This window comes from Telopea speciosissima, chromosome 7, assembly GCF_018873765.1.
Source record: "Telopea speciosissima isolate NSW1024214 ecotype Mountain lineage chromosome 7, Tspe_v1, whole genome shotgun sequence".
NCBI classification, from domain to species: domain Eukaryota; kingdom Viridiplantae; phylum Streptophyta; class Magnoliopsida; order Proteales; family Proteaceae; genus Telopea; species Telopea speciosissima.
Genome location: NC_057922.1, coordinates 429,982 through 444,548, shown reverse-complemented (window position 1 = coordinate 444,548; position 14,567 = coordinate 429,982). Strand labels below are relative to the sequence as shown.

The window sequence follows — 14,567 nt, the reverse complement described above, 5'->3', positions numbered from 1 at the left end:
GAGGTGAACTGACCAACCCACCCCCAAGATTCTAGCGCACGCTCTCATTGCACACAAAAACCAAATGGTGTTGAAACAGAGATAGTGCAAGAGTTTCTAATCCAATCTTAAACACTTCCGGGCTAACTTCTGGAGGGTATTGTATAGAGAATTCTTTTGGATCTTGATCAGACTACATCGAAGGGTTGGAAGATCAAGAAAATCTTTTGTGCAGACAAGGATCTAGTCGTAGTACTCCTGGCTCCTAATCTCAAAGTGTGGCCTTGCATCGAGTACTTGATTTACTCAAGAGAAACTCTTTTTAGATGATATTTTATTTTAAACAATGTAAATATTTTCAAGGGCTGATGTTCTCTATGCCGTAGCGCAGCATGCACCTAGACACATGAGCCTACCATTTAGAGGGTTAGGGTGATCATTTCGCCCACCCCCATGTGTCTAGGCGCAGCATGCGCCCCTGAGACAAAAAACATTTGGCCTATTTTTAATTTATACCATATTTTTTTTTTCTCATTAAAAAAAAAAACAAAAAACAAAAAACAAAAAACAAAAAACAAAAAACAAAAAACAAAACAAAACAAATGGTGTTGGATTTGTATCTTGCTCAACAAGTCTATCCAAATTCAACCAATTCTCAAAATCTTAAATGTAATTAATGGGGGGAAAGAAGCACCACACGATGCCAATGTACCAGATTCTCTTACACAAATCCTCTCACATCTTACCCATGGACTCTACACACTTCTCTTTTAATTGAAATCTTCTTATATGACGATTCGATCACCCACCCTTCATTGGTAGAAAATTGCATTTTGGTTTTTATCAAAAAAAAAAAAGAAAAAGAAAACTGCATTTTGGCATCGTAACGGTTCTTCTCCCTTAATTTTTATATTTTAATTACCAAAAAAAATATTTTTATGTTTTTAAAAAGAAAAAAAATATTCCCAAGCAGAAGTGGAATTCTTTCCACGTCCTCTCACATAATTAGTTATGGGTCCCATATTGATAGTCTTTCTAGATACCATGTGGATTCCTTATTAAATAAATTATATTTAATACCGCGATAGGTGTGACATGAGAATTCCTCATGCTGGCACCGTGGGAACCCATGCCCATTGTTTTTTAGCTACTCAGCCCTATCTGCATGTTTGTCTGAAGAAATCTATACCCAACTAACCATTATATAATCTTCTACCAAAAAACAGAGAAAAACACTAACCCACTGACCAGCGTTTGTGTTCCCTGAAGTTATAATAAAAAACATTATCTTTCTAGCCTTCCCTTCCTCCCGGGAGAGCAATGCCTTCTTGGGTTCAAATCCTCCACATGAATATAGCAGACTTTGAGTAATGTGGGGACCATCTTTTACGTGCCAACTAGGTCACTACGTGGCAAAACTTGAAACACAGAATCAGTGCCCTTTTTCTTCAAACAAATAAAAAGAAAAACTAAGGTTTAAGTTACCTAATTACACGGTTTTAGGGTATTGGTATAGGATTGATTGTATCGACTGATTCGTATCAGTGTCGACTGTGATTGATATAATACTTGATTAATACAAATTGATTCATACAATAAAAAAAAAAAAAAAAAGGAAGAATCTATAATTATGGAGAAAGGAGTCATATTTTATCCAAATATGCAACCAAGAGAAGTCAATACATTGACCTCCTAGGAGGCGATCACTCAATTGACATGCCATCAATCAACCGAACTAACGATTGTTTAAACTGATTCTGATGAACAATACCTTTAAGATACTCTAAAAATATTAGACAATCCTGTGCCAAGTGTTCTACTTATTAGTAGTTAGTACTTCTAATATTCTACTATTTACCAGCGTGTTAGAAAGATATTCAATTTTTATTTTTATTTTTTTCTTTGGGTGGGGGAGGTGAGAGGAAAGGGTTTGAAGAAAGACTAATATATATAGGTAAAGATGTAGTCAAATACCTGAAATGAAATAGTCAAATTCCTTAAATGAAGTGAAATTTTCATTTTTAATAGCTCATACCAAAGTCTTCATAGTATATTCTTTGAGAGATTCCATTGTACAAGAGGTGTTTTGAATCATAAAATTTTCTTTTTTTATATTTCTCTAAGTTATGGTTTAAGGTATCGAAATGGGATCAGATTGGGATTGGGATCGGTCTTGGTCAATATCGATTTGGATCACTTTGAATCAGTCCGGATCAGACATAATTACCTTTAATTTTTAATAAAAATTGAACATAGAAAGAATGAAATGACCATCCCACCCCACCCCGTGAGCCACCCCTTGCAGTTGTTACTGGCACCATTATTTTTCTCTTTATCTTTTTTGCTTTAAAACGTGATGAGAGAGAGAGAGAAGAGAGTGGTCGGTTGGTATAGTTGGATTGTCGTCATAATATTCGAAATCATGGAGCCTTCATCACAACTGTATTTGGAGTCTGCTGGACAATCCATTATCTTTTAATAATGAATCTTTAAATCATCCCCCTCAACGTTATCCAATCAAGGTTTACAATTTCTTAAAAGATGATTAAATAAACATAAACACGTCATAAGATTACATAAGAATTGTATAAGTTCTTCCATCGATCATAGCTATCCATATAATGATGCTAAGACCTAATTAACCTAATTGGCTTATTCAATTGTCATGACCATCTACTGTGCAGACCTTTTCATGTCATGTTTTCTATTGGTTTCCATCTTTTGATATACATAATATGTTAAGAGTTGGTGATAGTGATAATCCAATAAGACTGACTTTAAGCACACCCTAAGATAATATGATATAAGAAAATTAAGGTTTTTGATTGAGATATTGCTGGAAGCTTTTATGGTGATGTCATGGATTTAGTTCACAGTATCAGTCGTTGCCAATATCGATCTTATGAATTGACCAATCCGATACTAATTCTTAAAACTATGGATGATGTATCCATTTTTACCACATTGACTAATCATTCGATTTTAGTCATTGGGAAGGGGATGATAAAAGAAGTATGGGAAAGTCAGATAGATTTTTGAGTGATCAATGACGCCTAAGGCAATTGGAGAAAATTTTCATCGTAGGTCACGATGGAGTGGGATGAGTGTTATGGTATTTCAGACATACTTCTTATATAGGAGAGTATTAACGGTGGTCAGATCGTGGGTTTTCCTTCTCTCGCAATGGAATAAAACTTTTCCCAAGCCGGTTAATCCACAAATTCTAATTGTCTCCTGCTTTTACTTTCCCGCCACCATCTCCAATATCCTATCAAAATCATCATCATCATCATCATCATCTAACCAATCCAATTTGTTGTTACAATGTGCAACAAGTCAACAACATCGCTTTTGAAATTATTTGAAAGAGTCTGACTTCGCTTATAAGAATATGCAAAGGAAGAAGGGGTTGGGGTAGAGGAGGAAAGTTATATATACATGGTGTTTCATGCAAGTGATAAAAGGCGATAAAGGCCACCAAGTTTGGTATGCCCCCAATTCAAAAGATTCCCTCAATCTGTTTAAATGGACAATTCAATTTGAGAGAAAAAAAAATGGGTCAAACTGCCGATCCCTTTCCTTAAATAATAACAACGGGCAATTACTATCATTAGTCATTCCCTATACTCAACTTATATTTACTGATACTCATGTACTAGAAACTTCTTTTCTAATTCTCCTTGAAAACAAAGTTTAAACTTTCAACTCTCCTTTTCCCTGGTCATTTTAAATCTCCATATTACCCTTATGCCCTACACCTCTTCGACTAGTTGATTGTTCGATCAGATTTTCTGCACACCCCGAGACACTATTGATTGGACTACATTGATGAGATGCTATGGTTGGTCTGCTAGGCCTCTAGAGTGTGCACACACGTTGGTCAATAGGAGCGCACACGCAAGCATTGCCTTGGGTGGGATTTCTGTCTTTCCATGGGGCAACACAATACTTTCATGAGCTTCTTTGTCTAGACACATGCAGGAGCCACGGGATCAGGCAGCATTCTTTATCCCCTTTTTCGTTTTAGAAAAAAGAAGTTTGTCTCCTACACCAATTACATGCGTCCTTAAAATGATATTGCCACCTCCATGAAAAGCAGAACTGCCGTCCATATTGATGCATTCATGTGTCCTCCCATTGACCCCACGTTGGCTTTAGGTTTTTATTGGAAAGGTACATATGTTTCATTAGACACCATAAGCTTGAGGAGGAAGAGAGGGTTTTCTCTCAAATGGGTCAATAATTTGGTTCACAATTATTTTTCTTGCTTATAATTTTTTGAATAAGACGTCATGCCCAAATTTTCCAAGTTCCAAAACGCAAGGGATTCTTCATCCTTGCGACATAAGTTGATCATGACCTGACCCAATGGAAGGAAGGGGAAAAACATAAAAACGATTTTGAATTTGTAGGTATCTAAAATGCTCAAATCAAAGTCTTTTCCTTGTTCCCCGCTATCTCGGTTAATAAAAATGAAAAGAAAAAGAACGTTGTCCAACCACGTGGCACATGGATCTTGTGCCTAGATACAGGAGTATGAAAAATTATCACCTCATTTCCAAAAAAAAATTGGGGCACCATAGAGGCTATGCATGATGTGGCATCTCAGGGTGAGGTGCATCCCCCCCCCATTGTGTCTGGTGACTTTGGATGTGGCCCCTGTGTCCACCAGAGAACTTTCCTCCAAAAAAATTTCATCTATGTTTTTTTTTTGTTTCCTGAAATTGGGAGCTTTTATATATAATTTATTTTTTAAGGGGGGGGGGGGAATAGGGAGGGGTAAGGTACCAGCCAGGAGACTCGAACTCAAGACCTCCTGATGAGCATGGGCATGAAACACTCCACGGCTCACCAACTGCATTGGACAGCTGTTGGTAATTTCATCCATGTTGATGCCCTGTGCGCTTTTCATTGGCCCTCATGCTTGTGCGCCTTGTCGAAAAGAAAAGGGGGGAGAAGATTCTCTAAACAATAGGCATATAAAGAGGAGTACACCAATGAGGTGCGGTAGAATAATTTCATTCATAGGACGGCAACAAGGACATTTCTTGTGTGTGTGTGTGTGTGTGTGTGTGTGAGAGAGAGAGAGAGTCAACTTGTATCTTAAGATTATCCAATAATCCATATTTGTTAATCAAACGTACATCATCCCTAACAGGGTTTAAAAGATCGGAATAGGTTCAGCCAGATCAGCTGTTCAGGCTGTTCTAAATCAATCAATCAATGGCCAATTCATGGCCAATTCCATTCTTTTAAACCCTGAGCCCTCGGGCGAAGGTACAAAGACTATCCCTCTACATCCACAACTGATTGCATTCATTATTCTGCTTCTTAATGTAAGAGAGAAGCATTAGGTAATGGGATCGTTATCGCCCCCAGTACTGGGGGGGGTGCTATGCGCATCGTGCGGCACAGCACTGCCCATGTGTGCACTGTGGGGCCCACTATGCACACAGGCCCCATTGTGCACACATGGGTGGTGCTGCGCCACATGATGCGCACACCATCGCCCCCGGTACTAGGGGCAATAATTTTCCTTAGGTAATGCCTTAATACCTAATATATTCTTCAAAAATTTTCATAAAAAAAAATATTTTTTCTAGGAATAATTCCCTTTACTATAAAAAAGGGTGTATGTACCCAATGCATGAGGCTCCCATCATTACGGAGTCTAGAGAGGGTCAAAATGTACGCAACCTTAGCCCCACTTTTCAGAGAAGTTGTTTCCCAGGGACACAAAATGTATGATAAATAATAAGTAATAATTGGACTAGATGCTTTTTTTTTGGGTGTGTGGGCCGTGGGGGATGAGGGGGGGGCATTCATGGTCCAAGTCCAACCATAAATATACCCCAAGATTTGGAAGGTTTGGATATACAAACTCACACCCTATCATGTGACAAAAAATGGCTGGATCCATATGACAAAGACCCCATGTCTCGAAGGTAAAAATTCAATCACTAATTTTTTGGGGGTTTTTTTCACATACCTCCCCTAAGATATCATGTAATTACAAAAACATCTCTCAGTTTTGGAAATTTCTGCATGCCCCTAAGGTTCTTAAAAGTCAACGCATGCCCTCATTCCATTAGTTTAGGACGAACAGTGTTAAAATCAAGGGATAAAATGACAAAAATATCCTTGTAAAAAAAGAAAAACCTACAACTTATCTTTCCCAAATCGCTTAGGATTTGCAAAAAAGGAATATAAGTCGCAGTATGTAGATCTGCCTATTGCCTATGAGACACTCAGATTTGCTACAAAATCCACCTGAGTAGGTTGAAGGAGAGCGGAGATCTAATCCACCCGAGTAAGTTGAAGGATAGCCCTAATACTCCTCCAAAGCGTGGCCATGGTCGTCCGCCATAGTCCAAGGTTCCTAGTCCAACCAGACGGGACAAATGGCATGATGATGGGATTCCTTCTTCACCATGGATGAAGGAAAACTGGGTTCTTATCATATATAATACTGAAACTGAATCTAACCAAGATGAAAGAAACAAATTAGAGGACATCTTTAGGGATTTGATAGTGTTCTTAAATGTTGTTACTTTCGGCATATATAATTATGTTAGTTGTTGCATGTCTATGAAGTTAGGAATAGATAAGAAAGTGAAGATGAGACACAAGGTAGTTGGATGAAGCCAAGGGTGGCCGCCAGTTATATTATTATAGGCAAGGGTAGGCATGTATGAGCATGCCCCGCACCTTTTGTTATCAAGTGGCCCTCTTATCAGATGGAAGCATAAAGGCCGGTTTGCAGATTCTAAACGATTATTAAATCGTTTACTGTTTGTGATAACATAATTTTTCATGCAGATCTTATCACAAACATTTGAAAAATAGAATAAATTAACCTCCTACAGCCATGAGAATCAAGGGTTTTAAAACTCAGACAAGCAGCACTAAAAGTTGGAACCTCTACCAAAATTGGTTGATTGATATGACTTTCATCTGAATTAGAACCACGAAATGTCTTTGTTATAATTTTTCAATTCAAAAGAATTCCATGCCAGAATCCCAGCTCCAAGCTTATTTCACCTGTCAGTTCAATGCACTTGAAGATAAGTCTTCAACAATCTAATAATACCCACTACCTCTCAAAGATAACAACCCATCTCTCCTAAAACAAAAAAAGGGGGGGGGGGGGGGGAGTGATAAGAATGAATGCAGAGAGAATTTCTTCATCTAAGGTGATTTGTCATTTTATTGAACTCTTGGAATAGTGAATCTCGTCATTAATTTCCATCCCTATTATTTAAGGTCTGAAATGCCCTTTCTCGGTTCAATCAAATGGTTCAGTCCCATGGATTAAGAGATTCTCACTTCACCAATGGGCCACACATATGCTGTTCAACCCAATACATGAAACTGCAGCCATGCTGGTTCTTTGTCCCTTAGCTTGAGAGATACTAATTAATTCTAAATTTATTTTTCTTTCTTTCAATGTTACTTGTTACCTTGAGTAAAGCACTTTGGAATTGCAACAGCCTCCCTGTTGGGTCTGCTTAACATTTACTGATGGTCTCCTGCTCATATACTGTGATAGAAATAAGGAATCTCCGCCTGTAATGGCTAAAAGCATTCACTTCTACTGTTGCATCCACTGCAATGTACTTTGCCATGCTTCCCTTACGGGATCTATTGGCACTGATGCAGACCCAATCATCCAGAGACAGAGACCAGCACTAGTGATGCAGAGGTGCATATACAAATGAGGGCTTGGGTGCCAAGAATTAGAGACTCTTTCCAAGAGCTAAATCTTTCCCTGAAAAAGATAATCCCCAAAAGCATGGTGAACACTATTTTCAGTTGCAGCTCCAATACATGGGAGCAGCCTCTACGGCTCTACTGGTACTTGAGTGCTGATTAAATTACTGCCGTCATAGGTGATAAACAATGACATAAAGGGACATATCTTGGATTTGAGCATCTGTCCAAGAGGAACTTCATTAACCCACAAATTTTACAGTGAGAAGCAGCAAGAACTTTCTTCACACTGTACTAGTCTATTGAACACTGAATAATAAATAGTCCAACAGCTTTTCTTTCCCTTATCGGTAAATGTCCCATATCTCTTGGTGAGCTCTCAAAAAAGAAACTACAGTGTAGAATGATTCCTATACATATCCAGAGATTTGTATGTTCTAACTACATTTCTTAGTTTGTATATCTATTTATTCTATCCTGAAAAACGTTTGAAAACATTTTTGCAGAGGATTATTGTGTTGATCATTGACTTCTGTCCAGTCTTAAAAAAAAAAAAAAAAGAATTGCACGAGGCTCCCACTACTGCAGGGTCTGGACAGGCAAATGTACGAACTGACACCTCTTTGACCTAAAATCAGCTTCATGATACAAATTACATGCCAAATCAAAATAGTGGATTTTCACCATGGGGCATAGTCAATCATGGCCTGCAGATCTCATATAACAAAGGCAACAGATAACATGGAGAAATTCCAGGAGAAAGTACCAAAAGAGATAAAAACAGTGAACTTGTATTTTGGGACTCTTCCCATACCTGAACTGGCCAAAGATACACCGGATGAAACCTACACCTGATTAGAGCAATGAGACCTTACCAAACTGTCCACATTCGTAAATAAATCAAAATCAGTTCCTGAATCCAAGGAAGATTTAAATTGTGCCATGAGAGAGAGAGAGAGAGTCCACCAAGATAGTGAACAAACTCAATATTCTTACCCATACACAGACCCAACAAAGACCCATATATAACGCTATAGTCAAGCTATTAGAAGGAGTCAAACATACCTCACCTTGAGTTTGATGAGGATCCAATAGAAGCTGCTATAAAGGATTTAGTATACCACACAAGGCCAAGCTGCCTTATCATGCTGTACCTAATAGCCCCCCAGTAAAGAGACCCACCAATAACTAGGCCTGAGAGTAACTAGAAGAGCCCTCAACTGAAGATGAACCATCACTCCACAACTTCCTTATCTTTCCTCGCATTTATCAATAGGAAATTGCATCACATGATCCAATATCTAAAATTCCCACAAACTCTTTTCCAATCAGACTGAAAACCCAGAGAACTACAACAAATGCCACTCACCTAGTGAATCAGAGACAGCTAAATTGTGCAGAACCTGCAAAGAAGAATTCTGCTAAGGGGATATAGTGGGTTTTAATAAAACTACACACATCTTCCACTACTACAATCATCATTTTGGATAATACTTGCCTAGACAAAAAATGGAATTATTTTCACCAGAAGTTCTCCTGGATATGAGGAGTTGATGGTCTAGATAGTTAGCAATCAACAAATGACACACATCAAGTCCCTCATAACTTCCTTCAAAACTGACAACTGATCAAACCAAAATGACAGATTGATCAATTCATCAAACTCATTCAGTCTTTAATCCATCGATCCATATATTGTTGGTCACTGAGGAGTTTCTAGGTTTCATCAACACAAGACATGAACCAGCAAGTCAAGACATCTGCATGTTTTTGTTCTATACTAATTCCAACATACAACAGCAACAAACTCAGCCTTATCCCAACTTAATGGGGCCGGCTACATGGATCCAAACAAACAAAGTAGGTAAAACTGAGGTCTAGCCAAAATAAGGTAATGAAGAGATGGACAAAGAGGGATGGGGAATCAAATTCCAACATAAATTCAGTAATTTCAATGCACATTTACCATGGCCGGTAGGCCATTCAATCAAGATAATAGATTTCCATTTTTCCCAAATGGCCCAATCATGAACCTCTAAAGCTAGTTTTCAGTGGATGGGAAAGCTGTTTAATAGTAAGTTTTTAGAGCAGAAGATAGGACTTCAATCCCAGTTTTAGTGGAAATGCTAATGGTAGGGAAACCAAAGGAAATGACTGATACCTTGGTTCCCCTATTCAATTTGCTTGGAAGAAAGAAATCTGGTATTTTCAATAACCTAATCTCTAGAATTCAAAACAACTTAAAAAGTTGGGAGTCCAAACTTCCTCTCAAGCTGGGAGGCACAACTAGTCAAATCTCCACCACTAAACCATCCCAAGTAACCTAATGTCAGCAAATTTGCTTCTAAAATCTGTTGGTAAAAGGTTGACCAATTACAAAACAATTTTTATGGGGACAATAAGAAAACAGCAAGTCTCACTTGAGAGCCTGGATTCAAGGAGTTGATCAAAGATTGGTATGCCGAAGAGTTAATTCTGGTTCTGGTATTAATATTTGGAAGAATCCTTATGTCCCTACCCTTCAAGAGTAAAGATTTCCCAATTCTAATTCCTCAAAACAAAATTTAATTAATGTTAACACTCTGTAGAAGGTGGAAAGGAACGGGATCTGCATACCCTTAACTCCGTAAGTCCTTCCCTCAAACGTTGTTACCTAAGATCTCAAAACATATCCTCATCAACAAAAATAACAAAATTATATATATATAGTATATATTACGAACTAGTTCTTTCCCCACCAAATGTGCCTGCCATCTTATCACTAAATCTTGATTAATGATCACTTTCCCATTCTAGACAAATATGTAAATCTATAGGAGAGAATCATCAGTACCCACCCAACAACTACTTTATTCATTTAGAAATGTATAAATAATTTTCTCCGAACTGGAAATCGTTAGAATTTGGTTGCTCCTGATACTGATAAATTGTGTTATGTAATAAATTCGAGCAGGAAACTAGTTGGCATAGTTGTCTTTTATGCCCTCTTGCTAGTTTTCTTTGGTCGACTTCACTCTTGGGATATCAACCAGGTAACTTCCAAGAAGCTCTTCACCAAACCTTACAAGAGTTTATTTGGGGATTTAAAAAAATTTCAAAGAAAGAAAAACTATAGCTACTTACAGAGATAAGAGTCACTGCCTGTGGCATTTAGGTTACAAGGAAGGCAAGTTTTTTTTTTTTTTCAAATAAAACATCATCGAGGTTCAATGAATCAACCAATGAAGATCAAACAGAAAAAACAAATGCTGCCAAATGGAAACCACTTTACTGAATCGTCACAAGATCAATATTGATGGAGTTTGTTGCACAGCACAACTTAAGTGCTACAATTCCAATGGAGTTAGTACTGCAGTCGTAGGAGAGAGAGAGAGAGAGAGAGAGATGCAGCACAGCCCAGGTTTATGGATTAATTAACTACAAGGAAAGGGTAGGGTTGAATAGGGTTTATAAAAATAAAAGAGAATAAGAAATAAACACTATTATGGGACTATGAAGTGCCCATGAATGGTAACCAAGAAAGGTAAGTGAGGAAAACAACGTATAAAGAATAAGATAAAAGAGCGAACTGGAAGGAAGAAGAAAATAGAGAAGAACAGAAGGATTTGGTAGAAGAAAAGAAGAACAGAGAAGATACATTTTGCCACAGCTATATTTTCAAAAGCATTAAAACCACTCAAGAAAACTAAACTTTAGTCAGTCAACTTGTATGGATTGAGGGAAGATAACATATGATGATACAGAACTCTCAAGATCTGACTCCCATTTCGACTAGAACTTGTCTAATCCAAATACAACTCAAAGCACCACTTATTTCACCAATAATGGGCAAAATAGTCTTTTAAAAAAACTAACATGCTTACATCACTGATTAACAGTTAAAAGGTTTTTCCTGTTAGTTTTTTAGCTTAGAAGGGTTTTTTCGTTAGTTTTTGAGCCCAAATTCCACGGTCCATCGGAGTGGCTGTCAATGAAAATTTCCCTTTTTCCTTTTGACAATTATACCCTTTTATTTGTATCATCACCAATCTAGTGTCGGCTGGGTATTAATAATGGTATTGGCCGATATAGATTGACGGATACGCGAAAGGAAGGTCTTTCATCTCATATCTTCATTAGAAAAGAAGTCAAGTCTTTGATAGATGGACTCCCCAAACTCTTGTTGCTTCTTTGATAGATGGCAAATTCCATTCTCTTACATTATAACCCGTGAGACTTCCTTTTTCGTAGATGGCTCCGCCTGGAGAGTAGACGACTAGTAATTGTGATGGATCTGTTCGATCTTCATTCGGAGGTTATGGTATTAGGCGAAACTACATGCAACCCTTATTAGCTGTTGCGGGAGGGACTTTAGAACGGGACATTCTTCGAATAAAAATGTGGGCCAATAGAGATTGTCTTCTCAAAGCCCTCAACCTTGGGTTGAAACCCTCCTTGAAGTTTGGGAGCAGCTCAATTTCCGTAACAAGGAGCGCAAACTCTTAGTCTCTTTTCTTTTGTCTGCTGGTATATTTGGACGGCCCGCAATGATCTCATCTTCCAGAAGAAGAAATGGACTCCTGTAGACGTGATTGCCCAAGCCCATAAAGCCTTTGCTGAATTCTGGTCTTCAACCCAAGGAAGTTTGGATCATGGCAGCCTCTCTGCTTCTCCTCTCCATTATTGGAATCCCCCACCAGCAGGCTACTGGAAACTCAATTGTGATGCTACTCTTCCATCATCATTAGCTTTGGGAGGTATTGGTGCAGTCCTACGTACTCCATCTCGGTCCCCAGAGCTTGCGTTCTCTGACCCTATCATGTACGAGGATGTCCTGGTCGGTGAAGCCCTTGCAGTTCGTGTTGGTCTCCAGACTGCAGTGGAAGGTGGTTTCAAATCCCTCCTTGTGGAATCTGATAACTCTAATCTGGTGGGTCTGCTGAATGATCCCTTCCTACACCCTCCCTTGGAAGTTGCGGGTATTATTGAAGACATTCGGGTCTTGGTTTCTCAATGTTCCAATTGTACTTTTGTCTCTATCTCTAGGGAAGTGAACTCAATCGTTGACTCTCTAGCAAGAAAAGCCCTGTCTCTGGCAAGTAAGATAGAATGGCCCCATTTCCACTCCTTGGCTTTTTTATGCTTGTAATCAGGATGCCTTGTGCTCCTCTTGCCCCCCTTTGCAATAGAATTTGCTTTACCAAAAAAAAAAAAAAAAAAAAAAAAACCTTAGGTTGAAACACATCCAAAACCCCTTTGCCGATCGGATACTCTTATGACCATCCACATCATCAACGACAACATGTTTTTGCAAGGGCAATTAGTTGAAACTTTGCATAGTATATGGGATCCCCGGGAAACTTTTTGACGTGTCGAATTCCATATTCACGTGCACGAGACAAACTTTTGTACAAGTTTTTTGGTTGATTTTGTTCTTAGTACTCAAGAGCTTCATCTATGTATAGATAATCTCCCTACAAGGCTTCTAGACTTTCTATAGAAAGATATCGTTGCTCACCTTTTATTTTAGGTTGTAAAGTAATCCTTCTTATTCTAATATACTTCTTTGTATTCCAAAAAAAATAAGCCTTACTTTGCTATAAAACACTAAGGAAAATTTACACGTACCTCCCCTGAGGTAATTCCTAATTATAGATTCCCTTGAGGTAAAGCCTAATCATCACAGATAAGGAGATAAACATCATAAACCCATTTTGAAGTAGGCCTTACCTCAGGGGAATAATTATAGATTCCCCAGTTAAAATGTTCTCTCAACCCTATTTATTTAGAGGGGACTTAGGTGGATAGTAGAATTGGGATAGGAAAATGCTGATGTGATACTTCAAAATCCCACTCCAATCTTGTTTGGTTATCCTAGGATGGTGAACTTACAAAAACTAAGGGAACATCATTAACTGATTTGTCCGTTGATATGACCCTTCAAAATTCTACCCCTATCTTCTCCAAAGTCTCATCAAATTTATTTTTTTTGGTGATAAAAGGAAATTTTATTGAAAAGGGAGACAAGATAAACATAAGACTTCTTAATTCCACAAGACTCAGAGAGCCAAGGAGTGGAGTTAGGCCATGTTGTCCCTCTTGCTAAAGACATAGCCTTCCTAGCTAGGGAATGAGCTATTTTGTTTGCCTCCCAGGAACAACAACAAAGGAACAAGAGGATAGGTTTGTCGCTAACACATGAATATCGTGAATAACACTATCCACATTGGAGGGACCTGGAATGGACGGCTAGCTAATCCAGGAGATGAGATGTTCGTTATAAGACTCAATCACCATCCTTGGAATCGACTCACCAACTGCCCATCTTAATTATTCCTTCTCTAACTGCTGATGCTTCGCCCACTAAGGCCTCCGAGAAAGACACTGGAATTGAGCAAGCTATTATACGGCTTCCATTATGGTCTCGCACAACATAACTTAGGCCTCCATTCGAAGAGTTAAAGGGCAAGGCAACATCGCAATTGAGTTTGCAAACGTTTTGAGAGGAGGAAGCCAAATAGATTGGGGGGATTTTCAGAATCATTGTCGAAATGTTGCCTTGGAGGAGGGGAATTAATCTCCCAGAATTCTTGGAAGTCCTTTTGCTCTTTAGTAAACACTTCCACAGGAGACCACCCTTTCCCATTGAAGTATAACTCATTTATGGCCAACCAAAGATGCCAGCAAATGAAAGAGAAGAGGCAAACACTTCTTGACCTTTCTTCTTTGAAGGACAATTGAACTTCTTTCGTTCTTGGAGGATTTAGGCCAGACTAGGAGAATCAGAGGATGGAACCACAAAGGAAAATCAGCTGTCGAACCATGTCGCTCGAGCAAACGGACAATCAAGGAGAATGTAATCTGTGGATTTGACATCCTTGCCACATCTCCTACAACTG

At 38.5% G+C, this 14,567-nt stretch overlaps 1 protein-coding gene across 1 annotated transcript in view; it reads right to left on the bottom strand.

Moving 5' to 3' along the window:
* LOC122669489 (serine/threonine-protein kinase STY46-like) overlaps positions 1 to 10,472 on the bottom strand; it is a 59,305-nt gene extending 48,833 nt beyond the window's left edge. Inside the window, exon 1 of the mRNA XM_043866257.1 lies at positions 10,452 to 10,472. The gene's annotated coding sequence lies outside the window, so the exon portion shown is untranslated. The remainder of the gene's footprint in view (positions 1 to 10,451) is intronic.
* Between the last annotated feature and the right edge of the window lie 4,095 nt (positions 10,473 to 14,567).